The following is a 20,465-nucleotide window of genomic DNA, read 5'->3' as shown; positions in this document are numbered from 1 at the left end:
TGCAATTTTGATCATGTAATTACATTACAAATACTGTATGCCTAAGAGCGAATAACAAATAGTTTGTCCACCATCATATTGCCCCTTACATATGGACAGAAAAAAAAAACAAGAACAATAAAAATACCACATGTTGGCATACTGTAAGCACAGCAGGGCCAGGCATAGGCATACATAATCCTGCCACGTATGTGTATGGAACAATAAATCAACAGTACATCACAAGACTTCCAATATTTGCTAACTAAAAGGTGTGATGCTCATCCCAGGCTCACTTGAACCACGCAATACCTGGCTGAAGAGCCCTAACTAGGCCGAAACTCCTCCTAGGTTGCTTGGGTTCCGGTTCAGAGAGGAACTGGCCAGACAGTTTGGGCTGGACTGTTCCCATGAGGATCCGTGTGTGAAACATGGATATGCATATGGTCGGGTCAAAAAGAGGTGGCACAGTGAGCAAAAAAACGAGTGACTGGATTTATTCAAGCATTTCATTCATCACTTTGTGGACCATTTCAAGCATGGATCAACATTAGAACTAACAAACAGTAGGGGACATTGGAAGAGGAAGATGACTCTTGGAGAAGGGAATCTAGCAAGTGCGAGGAAGAGAGACGCTTAAGTAAGGGTCTCTTTGGCAGGGATGTGAGAGGCATCCAGCAGGGTATCTATGGTAGGGGATTGTAATTGTAATTGCATTTATATAGCGCTTACTACCCCTGACGAGGCGTCGAATCGCTTTTTCGGCGAGTAGCACGCTACTCCGGGACCCATAGAGTATTTGTGTTGAATTACTATAGTTAAACAAGCAAGTTCATTTTAAGTGGTGGATAGGTTAGTCAGTTATTTGGATTCAGAAGGGTAGCAGATGGATTGAGGAGGAAAAAAGATTTGTATTTCTATAGCGCTTGTTACCCCTGATCGGGTGTTGAAGCACACTACTCCGTAAGCCCATAAATGATTAGTGATGAATTCATGTGGTGAAATGTGGTGGATAAAATAGTCAGTTATTTGGAGTGAGAAGGATAGCAGAGGGAAAAAAGAGGAAGAAAGGTTAGCATTCGTATAGCACTTGTTACCCCTGATGGGTTTAACGCATTGGAGCCAGAACCATAACTGAACTTTTAACTGTGTGTTTTTCAGTCATCTTGCATAGATACTCTAATGCTTAAAAGAATTAGTAATGTATTTGTCAATTTTCATATAGCAAAGCACCAAAAGTTATATATGGCACAATTAAGTATACACTGAACAATATCATCCTAGGATAGATTAACACAGAGACCAATTTTTATCATTAAGCACAATGAAAAGGACAACTTCTGAATCTGAAAGTAATAATCAAAAGGCATTCATTGGAGGAGAAGAGTAGAGCCCCAAGTATTAGAATTTGGCAGTGAACATTTGATACCCTTAGACAAACATAAATGGTTTTTTTGTGTTTTTGGATGGATACTGGAGTGGGCTTTACTCTCAGGTCTGCTTTCCCCGAGTTTGAAAACAGTGAGGCAGCACCCTAGAAGTCTGTGTTGGAGTCCTGAGAACCAGTTGGGAAGTTGTTCTGTGACAACTAGATGTGCAGCAAGGAAGTACCGTGCAGAGCACCGCCCGGCATTGTGATGGTGAGCTCTTACCTGCGCTCTTCCGGACTGAATCCTCGCTCCTCTGGTATACGCTCCACATGAACATCCACCGAAAGAGAGAGCGCGTGTGTCACCCCCAGCCAGCCTTTTCAGGAACAGGCAGCGCTGTCAATCATTGGTAGCGCTTTCGCGCGCTTCAAGATCAACAGCCCTGGGGACTCACATTGATACTAGGGCTGTCAATCTTGTAGCGCGCGAAAGCCTTACCAATGACGGCCCGGGCCATCATTTTTAGCCAACCCCCGCGCTGTCCTCCTGTGACGCACGCCACCACCAAGCAATTGATTCAGTGGAGAGACAGTCTCGGCTGGGGAGTGCTGGTTAGGTGCATATTCGTTAAGCAGCAAGTCTGGCAGGTATTTGCACTAAACAGCACTGTGAAATTAAAGACAACTCTTTGACAATGTTAAGTCTCGGTTCTGCTACATTACTCAGCATTATCTTGCAAACAATGTCAAATGGGGTCGGATATCGCAGGCAGCATCTCTCTTAACACGGGTCAGGCTATTCAGTTTCTTGTGGGAAATATGAGCTTGCAGTCCCTGAAAGACTTAATTAAGGTAGATACGAGTCTTAAAAGTGTGAATGCATTTACATTCTGTTGAGGTGCCTTCAGCTGCTGATGTTAAACATAAAGTATCTCCTATTATCAATATTCCTTTGTGAACACTTGGAGGGCATAACTATATAACAGCACATTTGTGTGCTATCTTGACTAGCCACTTTTATTTTTCTCACCGTCTGTAGTAAACAGTAACCCATCCGGTCTGTAGAAAACAGTAACCCAGCAGCTTCTCCTGGGCCATGATACTCTTGTAAGTAAGCTACGTCACAGTCTGTACATTACATTCTTTTAGCACTGTTGATGAATACTGTAGTGTCCACAAGCATCTACTTTGTCACACCTCAGTAATCCTTGAGGTTGTGCCAACAACACGATTTATTTGTACAGAAAATGCTCAGATACTGCGCGGATGGGGAAGATAGTACACTAAGGGCCAGATGTAGGTAAGTTCCATTTACCAATTCTAAAATACCGAATTTTACTGATTCGGTATTTCAGAATCGGTAAATGATATGTAGGTAAGTATTCGGTAAAGTTTGCCAAATCGGTAATGTTCGATAATATTACAGAATCAGTAATTCCCATTCATTCCTATGGGCCTGGAGGCCCGTAGGAATGAATGGTAATTACTGAATAGGTAAATACCGATTCGGTAATGAGGGAACACATTCAAGGGTGGCAGGGTGTCACATTGACACCCTGTTGCACCCTTGAATAGTGCATGGGTGCACATGTGGACCTAAGGGCATGTATGTCTGCCACATGGCACTTTTGAAAAAGGCACAAATTTGCTTTTTCAAAGGTTTTCGATATTTACCACCAACTTTTATTTGGTGGTAAATACCGAATCCTTAACCATGCAATGCACTCATTTGAGTGCTCCCTACATTTCAGATTCGGTAATTTACCGATTCGGTATTTTAAGGAATCGGTAATTTACTGACTCCTTAAATTACCGATTTTGGTAAATTACCGAATCTGAAATGTAGCCACCTACATCTCAATAGCCTAATACCGGTCGGTAACAGCCGATATTCGGTAATTTCATCCGTTACCGACCGGTATTGGGCTACCTACATCTGTCCCTAACTCTATAATCTAAAAATATCGTACCCATTTCAGACACGAGTATTGGTAAGGCACTAAAAGAAAAGACAAGTGGTAAAAAAGATGACAAATATGTCAGCAGGAGGAACATGAGGAAGTAAGGAAGATATGTTGCAGAACAAATGAAAGTAGCGTGATAAAAAATATAGGTTATGAATAAGCATGAATGGGAGCTATTCTAAGAATACTGCATTTTTTTGTATTTAGATGTGTAAAAGAGAGATTTTTCCACTGCCGGGAGCAAGCAACTATATGACCAATTGACGTGCCCTAGGGCTCAGATTAGCATAAGACCTGCGGTTGGGGCAGCCTCCTGGCATGAACTGTGCATGCTCTGGAGCCGGTCCACCTGTACTTTGGACTCTGAAAAAGGAAATAGCTTTCTCGGAACACCGTGAGAATGTAAATACGTGACAGAGAGAGCGTGCGTGTTAAAGGGAAATATGTTTTTGAAAAATAACTCCGGCTTGGGCAATTTGCAGAACCCCTTTGGTAGGGGCCCTCGGCCCTGCCACCACTGTGGAGCCTACAGGAGAGGTAAGGGGTGATGCTCTTCTTCCCCTGCTTGTTTTTTCTTCAGATTCAACTCAAATTATTATGTAGATTGCATGATGGCACAGATGTTTGTCTAACTGAGAGAGATCAAAAGAAGCAAGAAGGGAACCTTTTCACCTTGTGCTCTCCAGGGCGCTGTCTTCTGAAAGAAGAATAGACATCACAGCCCTCTGGGGTCACTGGGTGTAAATCTGCACTCATGTAATGTGGCACACCTTATTTAATATATCTGAAATAGGCGCATGTGATGCAACGCACATGAGCTCTTTCTAGAAAAGTACAATCTGACCAGGATTCTGGACATAGTGATGGTAATTTCTGCACCGGAATGATCCAATTGGGTAGCAAGCAGTGGGAGGGAGCGGTGGTCAGTCTGGAGCAAACAGGTCAGATTGGGGAGAGGTTTACAACAAAAGCCCTACCTCAAAGGGATATGATACTGCACATAGGAACAAGTATGGCCTCCAAGACTGACAAGCAATGATTCCAAACTGTAAACAAAATAAGATACAGTACTGAAGACAAACTGCACACATCACCAGTGATCCCAGAACAGAGACCGCACAGAAGACAATGATTCCAAACTGCACAAAGCTTCAGTGACCTCAGAACAAAGACAATACTGAAGACAATGATTCCAGAATCGCACACACATGGGACCTCTAGAGTAGAAACAATGCAGAAGGCAGTGATTCCAAACTTTGCACAGCACAAGTGAAACTGAGACAGTACCCCAGACAAGTGTTTCTAAACTGTACACAGCACAAGTGACCTATTGTGTGAAATAAGCATGGCAAGAATTTCATAGCACAAAAGTAGTGTGGGAATTCTCTAAGTCACTAGGCCTTGTATGAAATGAACTTCTATATATCAGTAATCAGCTGGACTCTATTTTTTGGCCGGATAGAGCCAAGCTACACTTTTGACTCCATTGGGCTCTGGTCTGTTGGTATCAGTGCAAAGTCACGCGCCAGGACACTCTTGAGTAACAGTGCGTGATACAAATCCATTTATAACATAACATAACATAACATAACAAGTCTCTGACCTCTCACTTGCCTATCTGCACTATTTACAACATGATGGTCTCCGTACCATGACTCTCCTGTTTCTGTGTTCTGTCTGCTTGTTGGTCTCTGTATTACCTTCCTGTTGGTTTTAGTGCTATGTCTCCTCGCTTCCCAGTCTCTCTCTACTATGTCTCCCTGTTGGTCTCAGTGTTTTTTTCCCACTCCTCTGTGTCTCTGTACTGTCTCCCTTTTATTCTCAGTATGATAACTCCCAAGTTTCAGTATTTTGGCTCTTTCTTGTTCTTGTTCTTGGTACTGTGACTCCCTGTCTTAGTACTGTCTCTCTGTTTTTCTCAGTAGTATGACCGACCAGCTTCAGTATAATGTCTACCTGTTGTTGTCAGTTCTATGAATCTTTTGTTTAAATATAATGTCTACCTGATAGTGTCCCTACTGTGTCTCTGGGCCATGTCTCTCCGTCTGTTTCAGTACAAAGCTTCCCCTGTCTGTCCCGTTACTATGCCTCAGTCTGTCTCAATGCTATGAACCCTGTCTCTACAAGTGCCATGCATTCTAAGCCTCTATCAGTCCCTTTTGATTTAATGCGGCCATCTGTATCCCCATTCCATTTCCTGGGCCTGGCCTATGCATCTGCCAAACCTGTCTGGGAGTATATGTCCAAACATCAAGCAGGCTCTGGGAAAAGATGCGCCTAGAAGCGTGATAAAACACCCTCCAAGTCTACAGGTCCACATTGTGGATACTTTTAGCACGCAGGGAAAACAGATAGTATACTCCCCAGAACTTTCTGTAAAAGTTCTGATTTGATGTGAAAAGTACAACAATTCAGCAGTGTAGTGAAGGCTGGGCCTTGTTACTCACATTCCTATGTTAGCATAGGCTTATTAGAAGTTTAAACGCCATTTTACCTTTCTGCTGCTTTTGCACACAACACTGCATATAACTGTTGTTGTAAGTTAGGCTGCGTGAAATGCTTCACACGAGAATGGCTTGTTTTCAGCATCCCTAGACTTACATCGTGACTCTAGTCTGCACACTGAGTGCTAAAGCCTCCAAGGTTATCATAACAAGGAAGCTGTTGTTCGAGCTGATCGGCTCACATTTCAGCCATAACATATATGCAGCTGCAAGCCAACGTGATTCTGGTGCCTTTAATAATGCACTGTAAGCCCGTTTTTCCAGAGAGACAGAGAGCTTTTGCAGAACCTGAGTTGATTTACACCTGCTGAACTTGGAGGTATGGGGTCCCCGAACAAGCCTAAGAGACCTTCTATATTTTTTAAAACATAGTTCCTCGGTAGGGAGGGTGATATACTAGGCGCTATAAGACCTCTTTTCACCATCATTGTAATATGATTTCTCCTTTTGTGTTTTATGGAATTGTAACAATGCTGATCATATTATTTCTAATCGTATGTCTGCTTATGTTAGCAAAGATACAGCATCTTAGAGCACGTCGTTAAAATAAATATTTTAAACTTTCCCGTGTCTCTTTTTACTCCTGTTGTGGACTGGTATGAGAGTATAATGAAAGAGTGTTCTTGTTTCCCACCAATCCTGAGTATAACCTAAGTTGCATGTTCTGGGTTGTCTAATCATCGGTTCCTTTGCTGTAGGACGAAGAGCTAATGTGACACTGATGCTAGCTGGTTAGCGGTTCTAGGCACTGAGGTGAGTTTTTTGGTACACCACAATTCACTGAGGTCCCGGGTCTCTGTGCACAGTTCTGTGTAGGAGCAGAATCCCTGCAACAGCAGAATGGACTATTGCATTTCCGCCCAAGCATGACCTTTAGTCTCAGCAGTCCCCTGCACTCCTTGTTCTCTGTGTATGAGTTGTGTTATTTTATGTTATAAGAACTTTTATAATCATCTCAAGTGCAACTAGAACTTGCATTCTATCACATTCCTATTTTCCTCTTGCTTCCACCTTTTTATTTTCCCACATTCGTTGGTTTTTAGACACACTCTCATTCCCTTACTACCCCTTCACTCCTCCAATTGCTTTCTCTTTGTTCTCTTCTCATCTCCAGTTGTCTCTCCTATCATATTATAGGACGATGTGTTTCTTGTGCGAGTACAAATGCGCACAATACTAGGCAGAGCTGTTCTGGACCCGCAGATTTAGGTAGTGTGAGTATCACAGTGAAAGACCTATTTATTAATCTCCCTACATCTTCTTGATATCTTGCTTTTCAGCAGCAGGGTTGTGCCCTCTTGTGCGCTTGTTTGGTAATTGAATGCCTGCCAGTCAGGCCTGACGTTCCTGGTACATGATGGCTAGCCTCTCTAGACTCTGACTCTGATGCCTAATGGAAACAGTCGCCATTGTCACCGGCCCAGGGACAGATGCTCGAACTGGGGAAGTTTTGGAAAAAATCGGCAAAGCAGGTTTTGTTTTTGGGTACAATTATTCCGTCCTAAAATGGAATGCCTTGAAGCTATGGACTTTCTTGCAGCACATACAATCTATGTGTTCTCCTTTGTACTGCTGGTGTAGTTAACTGTGTAGCCTTGCACCATGCCATGTATGTGCCTGTAACTTGCATGATTGAGACCACGTGTCTCTCGAACCTCTTTCAAGTGCTCGCGACCTTTTTCCCTTAGCACATCCCCCCAACCCCAGCTACCTGCCATGGGCAGCAATCTGATGGATAGCCCCCGCGCCAGAAGCTCTAGCTACGCCACTGTATACATGCTACCCTTTATCCCACGAGTTGCCATTATCCATCAGACACTGCCCTTGCTTCTTTATCCATCCATTCACTCGCTCATTCATCCATCAATCAACCACTCAGTCATTCATCCCTGTACTCATTCAGTCATCTAACCATTGATTCATTCTAGCATTCACCCACTCACCCAAACTCGTTCAATGAAGAAACACTTTCACCTATAAAAAAAAACACAGACCCTTTGGCCATGTCTGTACGTGATAACAAAGATCCTATGAGTTATTAGTGTGTACATAATTTAGAAGTAGAATTACATTCACGGGCCAAACCTTGCACACCTTCTAATCCACAAACTGCTCCTGACACCCACTGCCACTAGCCTCTATATTAAGCCTTTCCCGGCACAGGGCACGGTCCCCAAAACTGATCAAGTCCCACCACACGTTGTTCTTCAGCCTCACACCCTTTCCCCGACAAATTACCCTTGATCCATCTTGCATATTAGTTACTCCACACAAACTTTGACCCTCATACAGTCTTTGACCCCATACACACCACTTGCCCTGACACCCATCCGTTCACCCATCCATCCGTTCACCCATTAAATCATCCATCCACGTGTCACCGTTCATCCATCACTAATCCATCCGTTCACTGTCATCAACCACTGAATCATCCCTGCATCGACCCTCTCTCTCATCCAGATGCCCCATCGGTGAACACACACTTTCAATATAATAGAAAGCCATCACAACAGCCGAAGAGCCCGCCTTGAGTCGGGATCCGAGGGCGCTGCACATGTAGGTGGCAGGAGTATATGCACTTTGTACAGGGCCATGAGTAAACGTCTTACTGCAACCATGGAATTCAATTTCCTCATATGACTCAGATGCAAAGGTTGATTTCCAAAGAGAGGATTGGTTATCAGAGAATGTGACACCCTGTGCTTGCCTTTCATCTTTGAGGAGACAAGGGTGGAGTGACGGGCAAATGTCACAAGCTCATTCGCCCTTTGGAAGCATTTCACGAGAATGCACCCACCCAGTGCTGGAATAGGAAGACATTTTCTGTGGAAATCCATAAACTAGGGGTCAAGGTGTGTTAGCGGAAAGAGGTGCAGTCACGAGGGACCTGGCCATAAAAAGCAGAGTGTAACAGTGATAGTATCAATGTTTTAAAAATATCTACCCAATAAAGTTGGGAACAAGGAGAAATGTGACAGTAAATCTGTTGTAGTTTATCTATTATTCTAAGGTCTCTAAAAGTGTTCAATTGGGTAGTAATAAAATCCGATTAGTACAAACAACTCCAAACACTCTGTTAAGTTTTAAATCCTGAATTTGTGTTTCTCCCTTTCCTGCACTAGTAATATATAATGCCTACCAGTAAGGACAATATATGACTCCTGACCTTGCAACACCATAACCATCTGTTGGATCGACCTTTTTCTTCCATCTGATTTCCTATTGAATTTTAACCTTTTTATAACCGAAGTGCATTTCCATCTGACCTTCTATCTAGGCATTTGTGTACCTTGATGTGGTTTTTAACTTGAGTTATAAGTATGAATGATATTGTATGATTGCGTCTTGAATGAGGAGTGTTGAGGTATATGTGGTTCTGTGTTGGACTTCACAGTGAAGTATGAATCTTTTTTTCAAATTGTTTAATCTATGTAATTAAGTTTATATGAACTGCACCTTGTGTGAACCTAACTATAAAAATGAAAAAATAAAGAGAAAAATGGACTCTATACAAATGTTGTAATTGTCTAAATGTGTCTCAGCGTTCTGGTCCAAAAAAGGTAATTATACACACGGGATCCTAATTCTGGACCCTTGTATCCCTGGCAGGGTCGTCCCTTTCTTATTTGACTTGCAACCCTCATTGCCTTCTGTAACATTACCTGTAAATCCATTCACACACTTGTATGATTTATTGTCTCTGTATAATAAGTGAGTATTATGGAAAGCGCACAGACACCCTAGGTTTCGATGAGTAGCTCTATAGAAAAATAAAATAAAAGAGTTTTGTAAGTGCTATTCAAATCACTGTTTGGATTATTACTCCTACAGACGCAAACGAGATTAAAGAAACTCATAACATACTTTCTCTTAAGTACTTCAAGTACTAACACACGGTGTCCCTTTATTTCCATCAATTGTATTGCCCCTTTAAACAGAACTTGGTTTTGGGCCCAGCTGGAAAACAACAAAGTCCCCTGACCGCCTGCAGGTTACTGCTCAGATCAGAAGGCAGGCAATGTGCAGACGCTCCAGAATGTGTCCCTGTGTGGGCAAATTACGATGGAACAAATTCAGTATATTTTGACCTGGCCTGCCTGGATTTGGCTCACTAATAGATGCCAGATCTAGGATCTGATGGCTTAGTGGACTAATGTGTCCACTGTAGGGGCCTGTTTTCGACCTCATGGTCACATGTCCAAACCCCGGTGGGTCAACTCAGCCTTTCATCCTTCTGAGGTCAATAAAATGAGTACCATTGAGTTGGGTAATAATAAACAACTGTTATTCAGTGTCAAGATACCATTGGTTGAACGTGCCCTTTACAAGTTCTCATGTCATCTTTGTTAGCCCCCTCGTTTCCTGCACTGGCCCCATCCAGAGATCAGGATTTCGGTCCCTCTTGTGGCAGAACCTGCACATCTGATCATTCTCGCTTTAAAGGTTGCATTTCCCCGGAACCTCCCATGAGAGGAACTGAGTTTCCAGGGAAAAACTTGTCCTCTGTCCTTCTAGATGGTGGTGACGTCCACAACTGCAACTCAAGAGGAGGTGTTAGAATATAAAAGCTTCAAATTGCCCTGAATACTCACACATACTTGGGGACCCTTATCACTCGCACTATGGGGAATATAAAGGGGGAGGGAAGAAACCTATCATCTTGCAACTGGGTTTCCTTCCTCTCTAAGAACCAACAAAGGACCTTGGCCTATTTTTTGTGCTTTCTGCGGAACCCAGCTAGCATCCTAGGTGCTTTGGAGTACTAGCCCTCAAGCACTCGTTTCCCCTGCTATTTCTACTGCCTGTTAGCCAGCCCACAGCCACACACCATTGAAAAAGTCTTCTGGGTGGAGACAAAAGACATGACAAGGGCCGGGGCACTTTATGAACCTTGCAGACTTACCTTGGGCCTACACGAGAGTCGGTGGGTGAAAACCATCATATGCACAGGCCAATTATCCTCCCTGGCTCTGGCCAGCCTGGTGGCCTTGGCGTGCTTTGAAACCCTGGTTTCCTGGGGTTGCATTACGCGTAGGGCGCAATTTCACTGTTTGTGCCGGGCACACCTTAAAACTGTTGCACTGGTAACGAACAGGGAAAGTGTGCCCTATTACATAGAATGCGCTGCCCACAGGGCAGCTGCGAAGACCTCCTGCCATGTAGGCAACTCGGGCCGGACTGGTAATTCCGGGCACCGGGCAATCCCCTGGTAGGCTGGATGGGGTGGGGGCCGGTTCTGTTGCTGGGGGGGCGATTTGAACCTGAGGCGTGACCAAGCAAACAACAAGCACAACTATCTGCATAAAATGCAGCTGGTGGTGGTGGTGCTGCGCACAGCGTCTGTGTCCGTGATGTCACCCGATTTAATTTCATTTAGGCTAGCTTATTATTTATTAAAAATGCATCTGTGACCTGGGTGGCTGCTCCGTGATGTGCCACGCACAGTGACGTCTACTCTCAGTCTTTGCCTCCGCGTCTGCGGGCCGTGGTACAGTCTTTCACCCTTAGGGTGGGGTCTGGAGTCAGTGGACCTCGTGATCATGCGCACGAATGCGAGGCAGAGGAGGCCAGAGACGACTGAAAGAGATGCTGGAGCGGAGCCTGGGAGCACCCCATAATGTAATTATTTCTCTAGCCTGCCCCCGTGTCTGCCGCCCGTCGCCCGCAGGTGAGTGTCCGTACCGTGTCCAGGCAGCAGGAGAGCATAGGTCGGGCTGCAATGAAGGCTTTATGGGCCAGGCCCATCTCGGTTTAGGGTCGCTTACATGTAGCAGTTTACATTCCTATTTAGCATCTCCAAAGGAAAAAAATAATGTCACCATTATCAGAGGCACAACTCAATCTGCTAAGCTTTTGGAAGCCTTTCACAGTTCCTCTTCGTTTCCCATGTAGCCAAATCAGCGCATTATGTACTATTCAGCACTTTCAGCATGCATAAGCATGCTAGCAGAGCTCGACTATAGATAGACTTGACAAACCTTGCCAGACTCCAACCCCCCTAACAGATGCAGTAATAATCAGAACGGTGAGTGGTCTGGAGGAAAGTAACGAGGAAACCAGTGTCTGGGAGGAAAGGAGAATCAAACTCGATCAGCTGAGATGCAGGGTCTGCCTTGTGGCTACCAACAGGGTCAAGAGCAACTAAGTGGTTATGAAAAAAATCTTGCAGGTCAGCGAAATACAGTCAGCATTGAAAAGTAAACTGATCTGGCACAAAGCCAGGAATTCACAAATAATTGCACCCTAATGCCCACATGCATCAAGCTTTTTTGCATTCGCAAACGGTGCGAATCGCAAAATTCGGCCGTTTGCAAATGCAAAAACCTTTTTTGGGATGCATCATTTTTTTTTTCATTTAAGAAATCGCAAATGGTGCGATTCCTTAATTGTGAATTCGCAAAATGAGAATGCCTTCCCATTGATTCCTATGGGCCTCTAGGCCCATAGGAATCAATGTAATGCGATTCCTTAATTGCGATTCGCAATTAAGGAATCGCAAATAAAGAAAATTAAGAAATGGCAAAAACTTTTGCGATTTCTTGATGCATAGGAATTTGCGATTCCTAAATTGCGATTCCTTAATTTTCGCAATTTAGGAATCGCAAATTCCTACAATGATGCATGTGGGGGAAAACCTTATTAAACTTAGTTCAATCGCTAAAATGCTTTTGTATCTTCACACGCGACCCTTCCCCATTTGAAAAAGTACCAAACTTAAATAAAATTATCTGTATTTAACGTACTAATACCACAGGTGTTAATATTTCGCAGTTGATTTCTATTTCAATCGTCCTAGGAAGGAGAAATGTCTGAGTCGACCCAAAGGTGTGAAATGCATGTTGCTCAATGGTCTGTGCAGCATGTGTTCAGTCCACCAAGCTGTCCAGGTGGAATACCCAGAACAAGCTCTGTGTGGTTTCTTGGTTGTAACTTGTATGCAGAGCAGATGGCTGAAGGTGAGAGCTGGCTGGTGGGCCCCTTCAGCACCTCTTCTCCAGGGGTACCTTAGCCTGTGTCTCATAAACCCCTGACCCCTGCCCTCACACTCCTTGCACCTCAGTCTTCCAGGGCCTAGTGCACGTCCTCAGCCGGGCCTGAGGCACATTCCAGGAAAAGAGAGTCCGGCTGGAAATAAAGGGCTGTGAACAAAATTAGAAAATGTGTGAAACTTCAAAGGAGATCATTCCATGTGAGGATCTGATTCCCCCTCGGCCTCTTCCTCGTCACCTGTCACATTTCTTTTGAGGCATCTTTTATCTTTGAATACAGGGCCCTACTGCTAAAATTATCTTTGGGAATTTAAATATATCACAAAGAGAGAGACAAGTGCTTGGGAAAGTCCCTTGGTCTTTGGTGTGACCGAGGGCCGCACAGATGCCGGGGGGGGGGGAGGGGGACGATGGGGTGTAAAGTCGATGTAGGGGAAGCAAAGCATATTTAGTAGCCGGACTCAATTGCGCAATGTGAAACCAGAAAACCTGGGATAAATCCCAGCTTCTCCACTTGACCAAATTGTGTGACCATAGGCAATTGTTTTATTTCAATTTCCCTCCTTTTTGTTCACTATCAAATACAAGAGAAATTCTAAATACGTGACTCCAGGATCAGTGCTGTTCAAAACCATCTCCTGTGCTTGGATGTTGTCACTAATGGAATTGTTGTCAGACTTGGGGGGGGGTAGGGGGAGAAGCATGAACGGTTCTAAATTAATGTTTGAAAAACATCACTTTAAGAAAAATACTTTTGAATGCACTGCTTTAATCTGATTTACTAGGGTAAAATAGTGCTACAGGTCAATGAAATACCGTTTTTGAATTTTCACAAGACTATCACATTTTTACACGTTTCCTGTCTTTAAAAATGGAGGCATTCCTATAGTTAAGGCCCTAGTTACCTCCTTTCTTTGACTGCAATTAACCTTTACAGGACTCGAAAACTCTGAAAAATGGTACTAGTCGGATGTATGACGTTACAACGCCTACCTTTACAACGCCTACCTTTACATCGTAAGTTTTACAACGCATACCATTACAATGCATAATGCTTTGGGCGCTGGATAGTGAATAGTTTAATTTACTATTCCAACTCCAGTCCCCGTGGATAGTAGGGAAGGTTATTGGATAGTAAATTAACCTATTCCCTATCCTAGAGCGCCCCCCAGAGCAATGCGTTGTAATAGTTTGCGTTGTAAAAGTTGCGTTGTAATGGTAGTTCGTTGTAAAAGTTTTGTTGTAAAGGTTGTATACCGTACTAGTCCTGCAGCTCTAGTACCTTGAAAAATCTCCTCGACCTGCAACCTGCTTGACCTCCGTCTCTGAAAGTGGAGCAAATGTAACAAGATAACAAGATTTAAAGGTATCTTTATTGCTCATTCGCTTTTTGAGCAATAAAAATGCCTTTAAATCTTGTGATATTGTCACATTTGCTCCATTTTCAAAGACAGAGGACAAAAGTTAGTTTGTTTTCCTACTCACCAGAAAGGGCGAGTTGGACTGAAAAATAGCTTGTCCTCATTAATTTTACCTCGCAAATGTGAGAATATTTAAATATACAGCAAGTCCTGCTTTAAAAAGGGCTTGCAGTATATTTAAATATGTTTTAATATTAGTGCTGAGTCGATTATACACCAGCCCAGGGGGCCGCATCATGCATGTAAACGTCAGGAGGGCTACATGTGGCTCTTAGGCCGTACTTTGAGTATCATTGCTGTAAAGGCTTTCTGGGCACTTCATTATTGCTTAATCGAAAAGAAAGGAATGCTTTATGTTAGTGATACTTGGCATATGACGCCTGTCGACACATTTACAGCTTGGTGCATTTAATAAGGCTTGTGTTGTTACAATTGTGTAGATTATTTGTTTTGGTGAAGGGTCGTCCAAGGAAGACAGGATTTTGCTAAATGTGGATAATATTTTAATAAGCATAGAAGACCCTGACCGATCTTTGCCCAGATATGCATATATGTGATATATGTGGGGACACTTCTGAATTCTTAGTTAAATAGAGAAAACGATGTATATGCTGATAGCAGTAGATCATATAGACATAGAGGAAGTGTATCTACCCTTCTAAGAGCAAATGATTTTTTTAAATACCATGGCAATGTCAGAATATAATAATTAAAAATATTGATTTGGTGCGCACAGGCATTGTATCTGCCATAACAAGAAGTGGAGATGGCTACTATGTTTTTATTCGGCTTTGTACGGGTGGGAGATGGAGCAGATATGCCGGATTGTAAACCCATATTTTTTAATTGAATGCATTAACACAATGAGTGCCTAGGCCGTGCGATTATATTATATGATGGTGCACTGTTTCTATTTTGAACCTGCGAGGGCTTATCTTAGATATACCGTGATAAAGCTGTCGGGCCTAACTCTTACAATGTCCTTCGCATACATCTTTGTCCTCTCATCACAGCTCATCCATCCATTCAACTATCCATTCATTCATCCATCCATCCAGCCACCCATCCATCCATATATCCATTCATTTAAATAGGATTACTCTCCAGTAGTCCCCCTCCAGGTTCTTTTGAGATTCAAAAGGCTGCGCACATGCGATGCACATGTAAAGCACATGTCTGTCATAAAGTGTCCTACAAGTTGTCACACAAGTGAATTGTCACATAAGTGCCCTTGAGGACAACCTTTGCTTCATGTTCACGGTTGGGCTAAATGGTTGGTGGTAGGGTCTTTAACTATTTGCTGCTGATACAATGGCAGTGGGATATGCCAATTATTAACTCCTCAAAGTAAATGGACATACGAATCTGCTAATCTGCTTCACATAACAATCAGTATACTTTAAAAGCATCCTTAAACTCTCTCCTGTGTTAAACATTCAAAATGATACTGGGACTTCATGGGGAGATGCTCTTCAAGGATGGGGAGCTGTAGCACTAGTCTTCCACAGTCCTCCTGTGTGAAGTGTTTTTTAGATACAAATTGTTCATACTCACTGCTGAGACATGGTTAGATAAGTCCTTGTCTCACTCAGATTCCTCCAATTTAAATTCAGGTTTGATCTGCTTTATTACATCAAAAAAGGCCATTTGTGTTGGCTCTTAGGGCTCAGTGCACATTACCACTGTTAACCAGTGCTAAAGTGCTTGCGCTCTTTCCTTTAAACATGGTAAAATTGGCTTACACCGAATTGGCAAACTTAATTTACTTGTAAGTCCCTAGAAATGTGGTTCTACATGTACCCAGGGACTGTAAACTAAATACTGCTAGTGGGCCGACAACACTTATTGTGCCACCCATGTCAGTAGCCTATTTAAACACGTGTCAAGGCCAAGGCCTGTCATTGCAGTTTGCCTATGCAATTGTAAAACTGCCATTTTGACCTGGCAAAACCTTTTGCCAGGCCTAAAAAGATTCCCTTTTACTACATATGTCACCAGGATGTCACCACTAGCGCAAGCCCTTTCCATAAGGCAGGGTGTAGTATGCAGAGTGCAGTGTATTCAAATGGTTTGGCATATATCTTTGTTTTATTTGTCCCGGAATTGGCAAGGCTGAATTGCTACCCTTGTTCTTTGTGTGATTCTTGAATTTTTCACAATCCCTGGACTTCAGTGATGTACAGGCAACATTGATGGCAGCAACCACATTCTGAAAAGTGTTCCAGTGCCAATGGCCTGGGTGCCTTTGTGTGAATTTTTCATGCTTTCTCGCTAGGGTGCCATGTTAGACATTGCCATGCCTTCTGGCAGCCCAGTATGTGTGACGTTTCTATGCTTTCTGGCCTGGATGCTTATGTGTGATATTTCCATGCTTTCTGGCTTGGGTGCTTATGTGTGCTATTTCCATAGTATCTGGCCTCAGTGACCTGGAGGCTCATGTGTGACATTTTCATGCTTACTGGCCTGGATGCTTATGTGTGACTTGTCCGTGCTTTCTGGCCTGGTGTGACCAGGCCTGGGTCAGTGCCTAGGTGCTTATGTGTGACATTGCCACAGTTTCTGGCCTCAGTGACCTATGTGATCATGTGTGACATCACATGTCAGTGCTTAATGTGTGACAACGTGAGTGACAATTTATTGAAAATACAAAAAAGAATATCAGAAAGTAGTTGTTATGATGTAAAGTTATGACGTTGAAACAGTCTTAAAAAAAAGCCTTGAACGTCATGTACATTTTTTACTCTGAACCTTTGCACAATTCTTTGAAGTTAAGCGCATTTTTAAATGTCTTTATGCTATTTTATATGAAGAATAAATTGGTTATATTTAAATTCATGTTTCGTGCTCAACATTTCATTTTTTAGTGTTCTCTGTAGGAATGTCTGTAATTTATGACTGGGTATCCTGGTGCTCCATAAGGTAATCATTTACTGTGCTTTAACAGTTAATACAATTTGATATGTAATCAAAAATGTTTTGGAAAATGCTTTGCTTTGGCCTGTCTGACAACCCCCAAACTCCCCCTAGTTGTGGTTGCTCACTGTGCTTGCTTGCTACACACCATGTGGGGGCTGGTCTCACTTTTACTTTGTTCTCTCTGATTCACTACTTTTGGTGCTCTCTGAAAGAATGTCTATAGGTACATATGAGGTGGGTAACCTGGTGCTCTTTAAGATCATCATCTACTATTTGCTGTGCTTTAAAAGTTGATACAATTGAATATGTATGAAAAATGTGCTGTAAAATGCATCATTTTGGTCAGTCTTTTTCCAAAATTTTCTTGGGGGGGAGGGGGGGAACCCTGCCAAACCCCCTTGTAGCGGTTGAGCTTGCTCGCTGCACTCGCTACGCACCAGACGGGGGCTGGTCTGGCAAAATTTGCCAGGGCTGCTTTCAGTTCCCAGTCTGGCCCTGTAGGCAGTGCTTACAAGTGAAAAACGGGGCAGCTGTAAAGCAGCCGCTTCGTGTTTTGCTGTGCAGGCGGCAACCCACCTGCACTTTTAAGTTAAGAGGGGAGGGAGATCCCCTTGCAGACAGGTGCAGTGAGAGACTGCACCTGCCTGCAAGGGAATGTCTGGGGGAGTCCATTGGACGCCTTACCCCCTCCAGAGGGCTGCCATCAGGGGGTGCAATGACAGTGCACCTCCTGACAGCTTCTTTGCCTCTGTGCCCATGACTATAGTAAAGCTCGGGCACAGAGGCAAAGGGATTCCCTCAGTTGAATGGGGCCATGCCCACAAGCAAATGAGATTACTCCCTGATGATAGCGCTGGCCCTACATGTGCGTCAGCACTATCTGTATTACAGAAGGGGCCGCACAAGAGTCTGTGGCCCCTTCTGTAATGCCAAAGTGCCCGGGGGTGTCCAAAGTGGGCGCTAACACCTGTTACACCTCCGGGCCACTTCCATAATTCACCCCCAGGTCTACTTTCCCCTGTGACACCACGACACACCATGCCTCTCCAATGGAGGCATTGGTTTAAATATATGTTCCTAGTTTGTAATGTGTTCCTATTAAGCTGCTTTGTAAATGCTTGTATTACTGTATTTATTTTATTGCATTTATAACCATTGTTTTTAACCAAATGTTTCAAATAATTATAATCCTACCCAAAGCTGTTAAACTTGTTAGCTTTTTCTGGGGACTCTCAGCTTCCCTATAGGGAGAGAATATTTTTGATTGTGATAATTAAGTATATTCAGTCATTTAAAGATACAGATATTTCATAAAAGAGCATTTAGTCATGTTTTGTTGAGTGCTTGTTTTTTAATCTCTAAATCAGCAAGGCCGAGTTGGGGGTGGGGGGGATTTGACAGACTACCACGAGGGAAATTAAAATAAATAAATAATATTCCCTCATCGTTGACTGTCGAAATCCCCCCCCCCCCCCCACCCAACTGGCCCCACCGCTCTTACCTGCACGGTCCACGGCTGCTCTAAATGTTGGGTTATTACATCACACACACACTGCTTCCACAATTTTTTGGAACATTACGCTGTCAATAAGTTCTACCTGGGGATCAACTCTGCGTCCAAAGTGCTTGCATCCTGTCAGTGATACCTGCGCTGCTATCGCTTAAAAGGGTCTTCATAGTGCAGCATGTACAGGGGATCATGGTGTGAGTTTAGCAACTGAACTGCAGCTGCAACACAGAGGTGCTCCTGAAGGCATCCCAGGAGCCCCAAGTTGGGGGGGGGAAGCACCGCCTGCTGCAATCTAAGGGGGCTCTCTTACTGCAGGGACTCGAAAAGCACACCTTAGAGGGTAGGAGAGAAGAACTGCTGCAGGGAATAGGGACCACACACTGTGCAGAGGCAGTGATTGGATAGGACAAACCAAAAATATGGGAAGGGATAGACTAAACAAGAAAAAGGGTCCTGCGTTATCCTACTCCTGGGGAGGTGTGCTGTAAAGATCATGTCTACACCAACTACAGGCTGATGACTGCTCCAGTTTGGCAGCCTGCCACCCCCTTAAAGTAATTGTATGGCCCACTCTTTCCACATTTGAATGTTCTCGTTGCTGTATAATGGTACGGTCAGCTGCTTACAAGGGCATGACCAGAGTTCACTTTGTCAAATATTATAAGCATCACACCCATGCCATCCAAAATAGGCTGGATCCTTACACAGTTTTAAACAGAATGATTAACGGGCGCTCACTTTCCACAGGTGTTACTTAAGAGAAAGCCTTGAGTGTATCTTAATTTCCTGTGCGTGTGTGTGTGTGATGTGTCAGCCCTGCCAAGTGCCAGGCAACTTGTGTTAGGGTAACGCGTCATATGTTATGTCGCCACCTACCCTCATTACTGTCACACAAACGAGTAGCTGTATTTCCTATGAACTCCGTCCCCAATGCTACACTCTGTTTTTGAAAGGGTGTGCTGTTCAGCTGGTCCAGCAAAACAAAAGGTTACAACTTTCATGAAAAAATATACAATCTAAATTATCCTCATATTTATGTACCAGTTCTAACAGTCTTTCCATAGTCCACCTAGGTAGATGTTTTGTAACTAGACTGAGCAGTGGTTTTCTTGTGGGATATCTGTCCTGCTGCACAAGACAGTATTGTAACCCAAGGAAGTTGTACCCTACCGAGACAGGGCGGGATCCCAGCTTTTTCATAGGATGTGTACCTCCTTGGCCCTTTTTGCAGGGCCATCGTAGAACTTTTAGCCTTCCTCCTGTATTTTCACTGACTTGTTGGTGGTTTTAGGACTCTGAGCACTTTATCATTGCTGTTCAGTGCTGAAGTGCATGTGCTCTCTATGGTAAACTTGGTAAGATTGGTTTACACTTCTTTGGCATATTCAATGTACTTATCAGTCCCTTGTAAAGTCATATCCCATATACCCAGGGCCAGTATATTAAATGCTACTGGTGGGCTTGTAGCGCTGCCTGCGCCACCCACCAAAGTAGCCTTTCAAACCTGTCTCAGGCCTCTGCCACTGCAGGGCCTGAATGCGCAGTTTACTGTTGCTGTGACTTGGCACATAAATTGGTTGCCACGTCTGTGACTCCCCTTTTACTACATATCAGTCACCCCTAGGGTAGGCACTAGCTAGCCATATGGGCGGGGTGCGGTGTAGGTAAAAGATAGGACATGTACCGTAACTGTGTGGCTTGTCCTTGTAGTAACAAACAGCCTATTTGGTTTCTCACTGCTGTGAGGCTGCCCTGTCATGGGAATGCATTGGAGATTCCCTGGTATGTGCTTCAGTGGTAATTCCTGATCTGA

At 43.7% G+C, this 20,465-nt stretch overlaps 1 protein-coding gene and 1 long non-coding RNA gene across 3 annotated transcripts in view; one reads left to right on the top strand and one right to left on the bottom strand.

Moving 5' to 3' along the window:
- The window catches only part of MGAT5B (alpha-1,6-mannosylglycoprotein 6-beta-N-acetylglucosaminyltransferase B), a 793,707-nt gene that overhangs the window by 508,452 nt on the left and 264,790 nt on the right, over positions 1–20,465 (bottom strand). The gene's annotated exons all lie outside the window — the stretch shown is intronic.
- Positions 3,728–20,465, top strand: part of LOC144767380 (uncharacterized) — an 89,157-nt gene continuing 72,419 nt past the window's right edge. Inside the window, exons 1-3 of the long non-coding RNA XR_013598182.1 lie at positions 3,728–3,849; positions 6,515–6,569; positions 17,091–17,145. This is a non-coding gene — a long non-coding RNA (uncharacterized LOC144767380). The remainder of the gene's footprint in view (positions 3,850–6,514; positions 6,570–17,090; positions 17,146–20,465) is intronic.

This window comes from Lissotriton helveticus, chromosome 7, assembly GCF_964261635.1.
Source record: "Lissotriton helveticus chromosome 7, aLisHel1.1, whole genome shotgun sequence".
NCBI lineage: Eukaryota > Metazoa > Chordata > Amphibia > Caudata > Salamandridae > Lissotriton > Lissotriton helveticus.
This window is presented reverse-complemented; position numbering and strand designations above follow the sequence as displayed.